This window comes from Oxyura jamaicensis, chromosome 3, assembly GCF_011077185.1.
Source record: "Oxyura jamaicensis isolate SHBP4307 breed ruddy duck chromosome 3, BPBGC_Ojam_1.0, whole genome shotgun sequence".
Lineage (NCBI taxonomy): Eukaryota > Metazoa > Chordata > Aves > Anseriformes > Anatidae > Oxyura > Oxyura jamaicensis.
Genome location: NC_048895.1, coordinates 50,419,290 through 50,433,827, shown reverse-complemented (window position 1 = coordinate 50,433,827; position 14,538 = coordinate 50,419,290). Strand labels below are relative to the sequence as shown.

General features: G+C 43.9%; 1 protein-coding gene across 4 annotated transcripts in view; it reads right to left on the bottom strand.

The window, feature by feature from the left end:
* The window catches only part of SASH1 (SAM and SH3 domain containing 1), a 545,811-nt gene that overhangs the window by 190,767 nt on the left and 340,506 nt on the right, over nt 1-14,538 (bottom strand). The gene's annotated exons all lie outside the window — the stretch shown is intronic.

Here is a 14,538-nt window from a genome sequence, read left to right as displayed (position 1 = left end):
AGTTACAAAAACCTAATTAAATCCAGTTATAACAATTTTTAAAGAACTTCCAACAAAAACACAGAAGAAATTACAGTGCATTTTTTTTTTTGAGAAATGGGGATAGCAAGACACTAAATGCTGTGATTTCTTTTCCACATATGTACAGACCCTGTTTGTACCCTGAGATGAGAGACTGAAGTGCTTAGGAACAACTCCGCAGTAAATGGAAACGGGGGGGCTGTGACCCCCCCAGTGACTGCCTGCTAACTGGCAGACCGCAGCCTAACACCTGCCGTTTGCTTCACCTGCCTAACCCTAAGCCTGGCGACCTGCCTTCACAGGTGAACCTCGTGGAGGTTCAAAACCGAATTTCTGGCTAAAACCGACAGGCGGAGGGCAGGGCGGCCGGAGGCAGAGCCGCCAGGAGGCGGCGGAGGGCCGCTGGCCCCATGGAGCCGCCAGCTCGGAGCCGCCGGGCCCGTCCCGAGCCGGGGAGCGGAGCCCCCGCGGCCGCCACAGCCTGGGCCGGGCCGGGCCGGCGGCGCAGCGCCCCCGTGCGGCCGGGCGGAGGGGAGCGCCGCGGCCCGTGAGGGCGGCCCGGCCTGAGGGGAACGGGGGGACGAGGAGGGTCGGGCCGGCACGGCTCGGTCAGGGAGGGAAGCCCAGGGCTGCGAAACGGCCCTGTGAGGAACTGGTCGGCTTCTGTGCGGCAAGGGAGGAAAACAATGCGGTGGTGCCGTTGCGGATTGCCTGAGCCAGTCAGCCCCGGTGTGGCACCAACTTACTGTTGGTCGGCGCTTGATCGCGGTTAATCGCTCCAGTGTTCTACTTGCGCAAACAAAATGGACTAAAACAGGATGCCCACCATCCTGTATCTGTCCAGAAGTAAATAACTAGAAAGGATGTTGTTCAGCAATATATCTATTATTAGGGCTTTTCAGCCTCTTTGATGTGCAAAAGCCAGCAGACTGTTCCTTATCGGCATGTATGTTTTTCCTGCTTGGCTCCGTGAACCCTGCAAGCTGGCAAACGAATACAATCCTCCTGGCACTGGGTGAAACACAGACCTCTTTGTCCCGTTAAAAAGGATCCCGAACCCTCTGGGCTTTCCAGTCACAACCAGGATGTCTCCGCTGCCCTGTCTGTTGTTTTGAACGCCCTAGGTCGAGCCCAGCGGGTGGAAATACGTCCTGAGCCGGGCTCTGCTGCAAGCACTCAGAAAATTTTGTAAACCCCAATTACTTTACCCCGATAACATTACTTCATTTCTCTTAGTCATTTTACCTCGAGGACCATTTTAATCTGTAATGAAATTTCATTTCGACTGAAAATTACATTGTCTTATACCAGTTCTTTCAAAGGCTAGAGAAAAATGTCAACAGTTAGAAAATCTGTGGAGTTAAACTGGTGAAAATGGTAAAGCGGCTGAGTTCTTGGCTTTGGATTAATACTTGGAAGGGAGGGTGAAAAAGAAGAGCAAGGAGTGAGTGATGGCAGCTTATGGATTACGGGATGCTATATAAGTGGGAACTTGGGATAGAGACGGCAAGAGAAACCACAGAGGTGAAATGGCACACAGTAGAAACCATTTTAAAAGTCTATTTTTTTCCTTTTTTTTTTTTTTTTTTTCTCTCCCTTGATTCTCATGACGCACAGCATAAAATCTTCCATCAGGATCATAATAAACATCTATCAAAGATCCCTCTGCTACCTTAACAGAAGGCCAAATAATTCAGAGACCAGTTGAAGTTCAATTACATTTTTTCTGCAGTAAGCCAGAAAAAGGTGAAAAGTAAATCACCTTTATGTACCCTGCCTGAAGTTCTTTTATATTGATCCCCTCAGAAAACAAGGTTTGAACGTTTTCACATGTCCATCATCTAGCTCCAAGCTGTTGCCTGTACCAGGCGGGAGTCCCCCAGCTTTACATTTTAATTTCAATACCTATGTAAATAGCTACATGTTTAAATCATGCACCTGTAAATAATTTCTTACAAATATTAATCCCTAGCCCAACAGCACATCTTCTTTGATTTATGAGACAGATTTGGTTTGGTTCCTATAAGGACTACAAGGATATTGTGATTTCAAGGGCCTGTTTTTAAGCAGACCTCAGTGCTCATGTTAAATACCCACATGCCACCTATTCTCTTACCCTGGGTGACCAGGACAGCCACTGTGACACTGCCACGCCAAATACAACAGGCACATGTTTCTCTGTCCCAGAATTTAAAGCGCCTACTTCTCCAGCATCTTTATTCCAATCTGACAAGGCAGAGAAATATTTCCCTTCTGTTTTACAGGGTGAGGCTTGGTTTTTGCAACATGAAATAAGGTTGCAGATCAACATTTATTGACTGATGAAGTCCTGAGCTGGCACAGGAGTCCATCAGCCTGGAGGTTAGGATCTAAGTAAAACTCTCCTAATTGCTGACACAAGTCTATGCATTGGCTAATATGACAGTTAATCATTTTGTACTTTGCTAATAGCAAACCTAATGAATGAAATTATGTGCTCCTGGAAGGCAAGCAGCTGGCTTACAGCACAGACCTATGCCCCCTGCAGCTCTTTGGAAAAACCCTGATCACTGACAAAACTATTTTTAATTGCTCCAGCAACATTAACAAACTCGAGAGTATCACTGTTGAAAATACCTTGTCTGCTGTTCCCACACCACTGTGGCCTCTGACATTGCTCATTCCAGTTATGATCAAGTATGTTTTTTAAACTGTTGACAACTAGCGCTGCAAATATTTCGAGCTTCAGTCAAGCTGAATACTATTAAAAAAATAATAACAAGTGCCATTGCACATAACAAATCTTTCCCAACCACGCTCACTTCCTGGGCACACTGGAGCCTCCAGTGGCTCCAAACACTGGTTCAGTAACACTGGCACTAAAAACCGCAGAGTGAGGGCTTTGCACAGGTGTGAGGCCTGCCAGCAGTATGCTTCTTTCTTGCTACTGCCTGTTTTTTGACAGCTGATCACACCTCCTGATTCAGGGCGTGACAAAGTTATTCCAGGATGTGGAGCGGTAGTTTGATCTTCTTTGTCTTCATGGGCTTCAGCAGCTAAGGAGCGCTGCGTGCCAGGAGCCAGACTCAAATTAACACCATCAGAAAGTTGGCCTGCTCCCTCTCCCACTTCATGCATGAATGAGTGCGGTCAGGTCAGCGCCTTATCTGCAGCAATGCAGGATGTGTCTCGCTACGTGATGCAGACAAGAATGTGAGGCACATTCTGACACTTGCTTCACTTGGGCTTGTGTGAAATGCCACTTCACAGAGCAGGTTACAGATTCCAAAATTATATAAAAAAGCTGACCCCTTTTAATGTATTCTTTAGGGGACCTATAATATAAATACAGAATACTGCACTCTAAGACATGAAAGCACAACCGAAAGATTCATAACCTGCGATAGTAATTTAATAATCAAGCCCTTATAACGTAACATCTAACACCAGCTGACGCTGGAGCTCACGGTACCTCCCCAATCAGTGCTAAATAATGCATCCATAACAATTGCCTCTCACTTGATTATGCTAATGTGGTTGATGCTAGATGCAATTCAAAGATTATTGAAGTCAATGAATGTTCTTCATTAATGCCAATGGAACTTGGATCAGACTCATCAAGTTAAAATATGAGAAAGGAGCTAGAAGTGTAGCAGAGGTATAAGCAGCCATGGTAGTTCTAGCCCTTGGATATTAAAAAATATTATATGCTCAGTGTCCACCACTGTAAAATATCACTGAAAACAGTTGGTTTGGATCATTTATGACAAAGGTAAAGCGATCAAACACAACCCTGCTACAAATCCCCACTGCTATCTGTGCAAATGATCTCCTTTTGGCATGCCAGAATAATCTGGGTGTATTTTCATCACACAATCCTACAGTTCTGAACTGTAAACAAACTCCCTAGCACTGGAGTCAGTTTTACTACTGTGAATTATTAAATGAAATGGTAACATTTCTAACGACAAAGTCTCAGGTGTGAGAGGAATTCTTTTTCCTATTTATTACAGAGCAGTAAATGAGAATACAACAGAAAGGAATTGATAAATAAAGAGGAAATGAGGCAGAAAGGTCTCTGTTCATCTCAGACAATCATTCCAAATGCAAACAATATCAAGATTAGTAAAATCTGGACACAAGTGTGCTAAGGAAAACTTCATCATCATCAATCGTCCTTGATTATTATACTATGAAGACTTTTAAGGAAAAAAAAATTGTCTAGGAAAATCTTCGTTATAACTTTACTTCATTTTCTTCAGTCCTCTTTTCATTTATCAATAACACAGGAAGAGTTCCAACCGCTCTTTTTGTCTTTATAGGTCCTGTAGCAGAAAACCTTGAAAGGAATGAAAATTTGCAGTAAGAGGTGTCCTTTCACTACCAAACTGAAGCTGGGACACCAAAATCAAGTCCGCTGGGAGGTGTGAGAAACACTAAGAGCTATCTCAAGCAGAAGGCACCAAAGGCATCCCAGTAGATCAGTAGACTTTGGGGCTGGTAGCAGCAGATGGTGTTTCTCTTCATCTGCAGCCAGTCTAACTCGAGATGCTTATCTGTGTACACGCACACTGTGGACACTAACATCAGCGTGGAATTACAGAATGCACAGTAAAATCCTCACCATTCTAAAAAATGCATTTTTAGCTCCTGCCCAAGGAAGTGGGTCAGTATTTCTTCCTTAGCAGATCTCACAAGCTATCCAGAATGAGAACAGCAATTTTAAGCTTATTTGAAAACCAGACCAAACCAAATCAAACAAACAAAAACTCCTCCTGGAAATACCTGATTACTGCCAGCTGCCTTATTTTCATCTGACTTAAGTTTGTACTTAGGTTGTTGACTGTGCTTTATTTCACACAATATACACAGAGCTCTGGAAGGGGAAGAAAAACCCATTAATAGGTGCTGCTACCTCTGGAGGAGTGATGCCAGCAGTCTCTGTAACTGGCACAATGTATGTGAAACGTGGATTTGTGCTTACATGGATTCCTCATACAGCACATATTCGTTATAGAAAAGTTGCCTGTGATAAAAGATAGGACACACAACCAGTGAAGATCTTTGTTCAGTCAAAAGAGACAGAAGGAAAGAGGAAAAAGTCATCTTCCGCTGAACTTTCCAGTGGATCTGTAAATTGCATCATTCTTGTTGTAGGCTTCCTACACATCTTGCTTATCCATTAATAGGAGGCTGCGACCAATTACTGGAATTACTATCCTGTATTCTGGAAGGTGAAGCAATTTTCTGTCAACCAGAGATCCTGAGTGTAAACAAAACCAAGGTTCATTTGTTCTTTTCCAAAGTTTCCCCATAAACAACACATTTTATCTGTCTTCCCCTCTCCCCTTCAGACCTGCAAACAGATTTTTAAACTTCAGTTCCTCATGCAGCTGTGGCACAATCCCTGCAAGCAACTTAACGTAGCAATCCAGCAGCATGGGAAAACCAACACAAGCTAGGTAGCAGCACAGAGTGATAAGATTACCTGTCAAAAATGAGCCAGAATTATATAAACTTTATAAATAACCTGCAAGATATTTATCAAACTCCTTGACAATACTGTGTGAAGGCTAAGTCAAGGTTTGATAGTTGATGGGAAGGAAATGTCCGAGGCTCGAAGCCATCATGCTCCCGGTCTGACTCTTAGCAAAGCAGTGGTTGGATCCCCATCCCTCCCCCAGGCTTCTGGCTGTGATAGGGCAGGCAGTATTTATCAGTACGGACGGACAGGTCTGTCTCATTCCTCATTAATATATGCTATATTATGCTATATATGCTAATATATGCATTAATACATGCTATCCACTGATGCTTTGAAAACAAAAAATGACCAACTCTCCCTCCCCCTAAACAATACGTTCAAATTCAGTAACATAATTTTCATAACTGAGGATAGTTAGTAGCTTTATTTTTTAAAGTTTCAGCTCCTGGAATCACATTGCTTAGGAGACGCTCAGTTTTCATGAAGAATATCATGTTTTAAATACTCAAAGTCACGGAGACGGGACAGCATCAAGGGAATCCTGTAGCGTTTTGTTTATATCCACAGGTCTCCATCATAAAGCACAGTGCCTCAGCTGCCTCATCTATTTCTATCCAAGAATGTCATAAACAACCCCAAATTTTCTCCCCCTTCCAACGTGCTCAGTTCTGTTGATTTCAGTAAGGTGGTGTGGTACAGCAGGGGAGCACACACACAATGCACCAACTTTTCTGTGCTATAAGCAGACTGCTGGTGTTGCAGTGGCTAATACCAGAGTACAGCACAAACACCAGCAACCTTACACTAGCAAGTTTTGATATGAGGTGGCTGCAAATGACAAATAAGTCTGTATTTTCAAGTCCAGAGCTCAGAAAAAAGCCAAAGGCATCATTTCATTTCAATGAATAGATAGCAGGTAAGTGGATGGAACAGTTTGAATGGCTAAATTATTTAAAGCACATTATCACATTTATCAGAAGGATTTAATTTGGGGGAGAAATTGCAAATACAGTTAAGATTACCAGGTCAGGACAGAATCTCAGCTCCTTCCTCTACATCATGTGTAAGTTGTGATATTGTGCATAAGCAGAGCGTGCTCTCTCCCTTCTTCTTTGGTCTGCTGAAGTGAGCTTGTCCTGCATTTGTCTTCCGTTTGGGTTTTGGGCGGGAGGAAGGGGGAGTTTTTTTAGCATGGACCTCTCCAGCAGACACAGGTTATGCCCTCTGCGGAGGTTTACTCCTGAAACACCAAAGCACACGACAGCGCCGATTCCCCCGAGTCACCCTGATGCCGTGGGAGCCCCCACCACCCCTGCTCCCACCCCACAGCGGCCCACGGAGCATCCCACGGACCCACAGCCCCCGGGAGCCAGGCTGCGCGGGGAAATGCTGTGCAGGCGGCGCCCCACGCACCGTGGGCTTCCCCTCCGGGACCATTCTTGGCTAACCCCCCGACGCCAGCCCCAAGCTCAGCCCTTGGGGGACGTTTAGTAGGGTTTTTCCCCTACTGCTTTCATTTTTAAAGGCCCCGCTAGGTGGCAGCCCCGTCTGCCGCCGCGCAGCCCCCTCGGCAGCCGCCGATGAGCAAGCCCTTCCCCGAAGGATGCCTTGGGAGAAAACTCGCTGCACAACTTACCAAAGATGATTACACTGCCGGTGAAATTGCACGTAGACAAAGCCTACAAAGCACTAAATGCGCCGTGCACTTCCCCCCTGAATAGCTACAAGAGAAAAGCATCTCAGGTTTTGCACACATTCGAGTAGTGCCTATTGGGTTGAAAGCCCAGGCTGAATTTGCCACCCTGGGTTGCTTTCTCGAAAAAAAACCCACCAACAAAGACCCGGTCAGGTATCTGAAAGGGCACAGCACTGCTCTGCTTTGCATGTTGAAAGAAATGAGAAGAACGAGCTATTTCTACTTGAAAAGTTCTCTGGGGAGCAGGAATAAAAGCGATGCTTAACCAGAGGAAACCCACGAGGGTGAATTTCAGCTGAGGGCTGCCCACGGAGCTGCTCACTGAACCTGGGCTGGGAAAAGAAAGGGAATGGAGCTGGCAGCTCTGGCCCAGCGAGTGCATCTCTCCTCGTCCTGTCCCATCTTCTGGCCCAGGACCAGACTGGACAGCCAGCCCCATCCATCCCGTGGCCAAAAGCAGCAGCTTGCCTCTCCAATCTGCTAATGCTGACACAGGTGGTGTGACCATAGATAAGATATTAACCGATCCCGTCATTTTTACGCTAATTTGTATGCCTGCAGCTCCATGAGTAAACGCCACTCCTGAAACACAGAAGGTACGTTTAACATCAGTGTGCCCTGACATTCGTGAGGCTCTCTCCCTATTTCCAGGGTGTACAAAACACAGCAGAGTGCTTCTGAGCTTGTTTGAGGCCAGCAAAACGACTGCGAGATCACATGGTAGAAATCAATTGCCATCTAACTTTCAGTGTTGCATTTGGATGCCTTTTTTTGCAGCTCTTTTTGACACAAATTTCAGGCTATATAAAGACATTTGATTACCCTCATTGTATATTCTTGAACTGAAGTCACAATCTGAATTGTCCCATTTGAAATGAATTAAAGAAAAGATTGAATAGTAGGATTCAAACAGCTGCTTTTAACAACTGTATAATAGAGTTCCCACGTAAGATATGTGCTTTCCCTCAGACAGAGACTGGAGTAAGACAAGTAAGAGCAAATTATGCAAACTGGCGAACAAACAAAATATTCAGCAGTTCAGGAACACCGTTCAAAAGCCACTAACCAAATCAGTACCTCCAGTTCAGACGGGGCCAAGCATGGGAAGCTGCACTTGGATGATGAAGAAAAAAGAGTAACCTAGCTTTAGCTCGGTTGTCTGGCTTGCTTTTTTCTTTTTCCCCTCTTTTCATTATCCAGCATTAACATCTGGTGCTGCCATTTTTTCTGAACGTGTTGTTAGCAAACATTGAGAGTAACAGCAGAGCCTGTCCCATAATGAACTGTGCTACCTTGTCCATTCAAAAATCAATTTCTGTAGAACGCCTTTGTCTGAATGCGGCTTGCCTTTCTGCAGCCTGCTCTTCACAGGACAATACAAACTGCCTGAGAAGCATCAGGAACCTTCCTGCTTTAAAACCAATTATTTGTTCTGGTTGTAATAATCACAGGTCACAAGGGTTTTCAATAGGATTTATCCCTCTTCAGAAAGATGCTTTTTAGTGCATTAGGATGCAAGAACACCTGCTTGGGGCAGTAAAGGCTCTGGAAGACCACTCAGTAAGGGAAGAGGAGGGAGGGCAAGGTGGATTTGCTGCAGGAGGGCAGCTTTCCAGTCCCCGTCTCCTGGGAGCTGCAAGGCAGCCAAGATGCTGGCCCGACCTCTCCTCCAGCACCTCCTCTGCAGCTCATCTCCTCCGACGCTGTTATCACAGCTCGCTCCTCTTCCCTGCCTCTCAGATGTGCTGCTCCTCGATGTCACGGGGCACAAAGGCAGCCGCAGAGGGGCTGTCATACCCAAGGCCACGCAGAATGTCTGCACTAAAGCAAGGACCTGAAGGCAGGTCGCCCACTATCCCAGCCCCTCACCCAGTCCCTTCTCCCACCTTTCCCTCAGACAGGAATCCAGCTGCAGCCACAGACGAGATGGGGAAATAGGGGGCTGGTGAGAAACTGGGTGAAGCGTCAGGAGACTGCTGAACAATGAATCTCATCTTTTTGTCAAATTGACCTGTGAGAGAAAGCGGCGATAGATTTTCAAAGGCAGCTGGAGCTTATACTTAGGGAAGTGATTGAATTTATGACTTCAGACGTGTATTTTCAGGGCATTGATGGGAACACGTGTCCTGCCTATGGCCCTGGTGCAGCTCGGCATTTCTTTCACTCTGAACAGCGCTGTCCTGAGCATCTCAGATGGCAGCCACCCGACACGCAGCAGCTGGCAAATGGCCTCGCCGTGCTTGTACGGCAGCACATTGCCGTGGTTACACTGGCACAAACTCCCTGCCTGGGCACTCCTCCGGAAAGCAGAGTGACCGTACGAGGAGCTGTACCTGTGTAACTGGAGCAATTTAATTACACTGGCAAATTTTCCCTGCAGACAGGCACACAGACAGCTAATTCTGACTGCCTTACCCCAGATGTCTCTGCATCTTTGCAAAGTCTGTGAGTGCGTACTGTGCCTTCACCCCCATCAGGAACAACCTGCAACTCGGGACTTTCTGGTTCCTATGATTTTGGTTCAGAATATCCACATTTCCCATGCTCTGACTTCTACAATAAATCTTCTATATCTCTCAGGATACTGATATTAAGAAATAAAAGAATAAATAAAAGACATATAAAGAAATACCCTCCACCCAAAATACTACATAAAAATGCAGCATCACATCTTTTTATTTTCACTACTGTCATTGTAAAAGGCTTCATTTTATTACCTATTAAAGCTTTTTGGTTCTCCTTGGATAAATTCAGGAAGCCAACATCGGAAACTAAACAAACTGAATGAAAAGAAAAAGAAACTGCACAGCATAAACAAGGAGCATGCACGCAGTATTTTAATGCCACACTTGATATCCTGACTTCTTTTATTCCAGTCTGGCACTGGTTCAAAGCAGACTCAATTGTGACGGCATGTGCCAAGCTGTGGCACAGTCTCAGTACAAGGTGCCAGCCAGGTGACCTCCCAACATTTCCACTTGGTCCTGCTGTTTGAAAAGCCAGAGGCCTCAGAGCCCCCAGACCATGACCTGGGTTTTGGCACCTCCCCAATCAGCAGCTTTCAAGCAGTGCTGGGCCTGCCCCAACATTTCAGCTTCCAAAATTGGACTCACCAGGTGTATCAAAGAACACGTTTGATCTCAACCCATCAGATTGGATCCTATCTAATCCCATATAAACATATGAAAAATACACTCACTAGTATAGTTGCCACTTGTCATCAACCAACTCTAAATAGCTGGTGAATATAGGCTGAGTAAAGAGAAAGTATTAAGTTTTACATACAATAACTATCTGAACTCCAATTCAAAATATGAACTCTTGATCGTCAATATCTGCAAAACTTGGAATACTTCTACAAAATATCAGAGGTATTTCATTTCTGGAAGAGAAAAGTTGTCATTCCTGTATGGCCTGAGGGTCTGAACAAGTAAAGTGCATATTCAGAAACCAGAGTTTGCTGTCACTGATCCAGCAGGTTTGAAATGATGGATTTTGTGGTATAAAAACATAAGTGAATATTTGCTTTGTCTGGAAACTAGCTAGGGTTTGGTGACAGTACAGTTTAAGGAATTATGAGACCCTTTTTCCTGTTTCTGTGTTTCTTCACAGGTGAAGAAAAGCCTGCCACCACTCAGCCCTACAAGCACATTTAGAAAATACTGGCAGCACGTGTGAAAAGGGCTAAACTTAAAGAAATGGCAACACTGACTGCACATGCTGAGAAAATTACAGGGACCTTACATGGAATTACCAAAAACTGCAGAAGTACTCAGAGTGTGGGCCAAACAGTGATTTATACTGCAGTAACTACTCATTTCATTGCATCATTCCAGTTCCAAAAAAAAAAAAAAAAAAAAAAAGTCTATTTTAAGGCTTTTACGCTTCTCCCCATCATTATAACTTTCATGCATCTTCCATATAACAGCAACAATTTTAGAAAAAAAGTCTTGAAGTTCTCAACTCTGACATTTCTTCTTAGAATAAAAAAACTATTTTGGCAAGAGTAAAAGGAGTAAAGACTTATGGATACAAGGCAATGCCAAGTAAATATCATCTTCTTAAGATGGAAAGTCATTTTTCATAGCTTACAATGGTCAAACTAGGGATTCACCTAGTATTTGCCTTCCCAGGGCCAGATGTTCTCTGCTTTGTCACAGAGGTTCACTGATGAATACAATTTCCAAGAAGATGACATTATGGAGAAATGCAAACTAATCACTGCTTTCAAAGACCCTCCTGCTGGTTTTGGATTGAAACTGGAAGACGTTGCAGCAACACGAACAGAGAATTCATGTGCTTGCAGGGCCAACGCAGCAGGCAAGGGGAGCAGAAGGGCTGCCACTACAACCTCTCAGATGCCCCTTCCAGTTGGGAAAGGAGTTGCCAAAAAGGAGTAAATAAGCTTAAAACTTGCCAGCTGTTGCTGCTGCCACTAGGCCCTCCACAGGAGAATGGGCAACAGCTTCTCGTTAGCAGGTTTAGCAAGGGGTGACTAAAGCAGCTGGAAGGAGCCCAGCGTGAGAGCAGTCCAACTGGGACTCAGAGGGCTCCAGGAAGCAGCCGCAGAGCCTGCCAGCTGGGAGCTGTACATCATTTTCACACAGCTACAAAATCTATAAATTAGGATTGTTGAGCCTGGAGTTAATGTGCATGACTCGCAAATCTTTATTAGGAGGAGGGAGTGACATCTCCAAGAGAGCTTGAAGCTTTAACAGGAAAAAAAAAAAAAAAAAAAAAGAAAGATATTTAAGTTTTGAGGAGAATTAGAAAGAAGCTCGTGCTTCTCAGTGCTCAGCTAAGCAGGGACTGTGAGACCAAACAGGCAGGCAAAGGTAACAGCTTGGGTTAGTTCTTCACTTTTTTATCCAGTGTCATTTCTTTTTTTTTGCCCCCAGCCCTAATTCCTATTCAGATTTTAATCTATTAGAAGCAGGGAAGATAGCTGTCATTGGGAACATGCCTTTGGAATATATGTGGGAGTGCTTATGGGATTTGTGATAATTTATGAGTTTGTCATTTACAGGTGAGAAGAAGTTTCTTTTTCTTCCCAATTTATCCCCAAATAAACACAGAGAAATTAAAGAGAAAAGTTTGACTCTATCTTGCCATTGTTTCAGAGTTATCATGCACTCTTTGTAATCAGACCCCTTGGTTGTTTGAGCATGCACTTGTTAGCCTGCTGAATTTATTTTAGATCAGAAGAGCTCACAAATGCATAAACCTATTTATTGGAGGTGTTTCATGAAAAATTCACAGAATTCACAGAAATTCAACAGAAGTTGAAGCAGAATTTCAATCCCTTTTCAATGATGTCAGAAGTCTTTCCAGTAGGTAAATATGGGAAGGGAAATCCTGACTCCTCTCTTTCCCCATCAAAGTCAGATGGAGTTTTAGTATCAATCAGCTTCGACAGTGCTTTGATACCATCTGGTCATGATTTTATTCACAGAAGCAATTGTACAGCAGAGTTGTAGTCCAACTGCTTTCCGTATTCTTCATTAACTGTACATTAGATGTAGTAATGTCTCTACTGGACATTAACTGTCTCAGAGATGACACAGGCATTAAATTATTGTTTGAAATGGAAGAATTATTTGTAGACCTTTAATTTTCCTTTTTCGTTGTTATTCTACCACCGCATTTCATACTTCAATGTCTTCTTTAATTAAAAAAGAGTCTATTTTAATGGGAGTCTAGTGTTTTCAGACAGCTAGCCCTGGTCTAGACTGCTGTAAAGCGACATGGGCTCTAAAGCAACCTTTGCTGCAGTGGAGCAGAAGATGTGTACCAGCCAGGATACCCAAACCACACCACACTGCAGGGCCGTGTCCTTCTTCTGCAGTTGTGCATCTTTGTACCTCGGATACTCCCAATATAACTTAAATGGGTGCATCTGCAATATTTTTTCCTTCTCCATAATTTCTTTGCCTCACAAATACTAACTGGTTGGAAGATTTACCGTTAGGAAGAAAGACAAATATAAACAGTGAACTCCATCTTCTGGCTTATAACTAAATTCCCTTTGCTCAAACATTCTCAGATATGCCAACAGATATTCTCTAGACAGCATGTGTCTCTGCTCTCTCCAGTAATGCTTTTAACCTTGTCTGCCCTACCAAAAATTGCCATTAACTTGGTCCCATTCGGTTTGTTAAAAGAGCATATATATCAGCTTTAGAAACTCTCACTTAATTCGCTGTAAAAGAGCGATGACTTCTCTATTAAGGAAAGAAATTCATTTTACTGAGCTAAAACTAAAGGCTCAGTAATTAGGATAGTTTTAGAAACCATTTAAGTTTTCAGTGTTTGCAGCAGCAGAGTTGCTGTATTTCTTGGCCCAGACCACAGTAACAGCACCGTCTTTGACAATGTTGGAGCCAACTTCTTGTTCAGGAGATTTCTTAGTGCACATCAGATCTGATGAGATATTTTCTAACCTCTACCAGCAGTCCTTCAAGGCACTTTTAATAACATTGCTCATGTGCAAGATATACCTGCAGAACAGAAGATAAAGCTGCCACCCCAATGCAAGGACTTGAGCTGCCCCTGTTTGCAGCAACCTCTGTGAGCACCCCAAATGCCTGCAGCTCCCATACAGTGTGAGTACCCTTTTAGCACCGCCAGTGGCAGCACTCCAATGTAGCCTGGCATTAGCTCTCTAGCCCTGTTGGGAGCACGTCATAGAATCATTAAGGTTGGAAAAGCCCTCCAAGATCATCTGGTCCAGCCACCACCCTACTACCAATGTCACCCACTAAACCATGTCCCTAAGCAAGCTCTCTCTCTGCTCAAGGCAAACCTTGCTCAAATACAGAGTAACAAACAATTAAATGGTCTGGGTAAACATAGGGAGATCTACAGAAGATATGAAATATGTATTTTTTTCTTCATCCCAGTTTAACTCTTTTGCAGCCTGGGAATCAAAGCGAACTGACTTAACTGTATCTAATATCTGAACTAGCATTGATAACAGTATAAAAAATAAAGAAAGGCCCAACAAGAACCTTTGATCCAAACCTTCCCAGCTTCATGGCTTTGAAAGTTCAGATAAAACGGGACAAGGAACTTTCCTTGGTTTGGACTTTTTACAGAACCAAAGCCCGACTAACAAGGTTTTACACACACAAAAGCTCCCTTGGGCCATCTTTAACTGCTCTGATTTATTACAGCTTTGTAGCTAATAATTACTTTCAGAGGGGAAGAGAAAAAAGGTAGTTCCAGTTTGTAAATTGTTGCTTCATGATGTGGAAGGATAGTAATAGCCAATATGACTCACTGAGGTGTGCTGCTTTAATAAATTGCAAAGTTTGGATCCATAAAGGAACAGCTTTAGCCCTGAGCAAAGCCCTCAGAC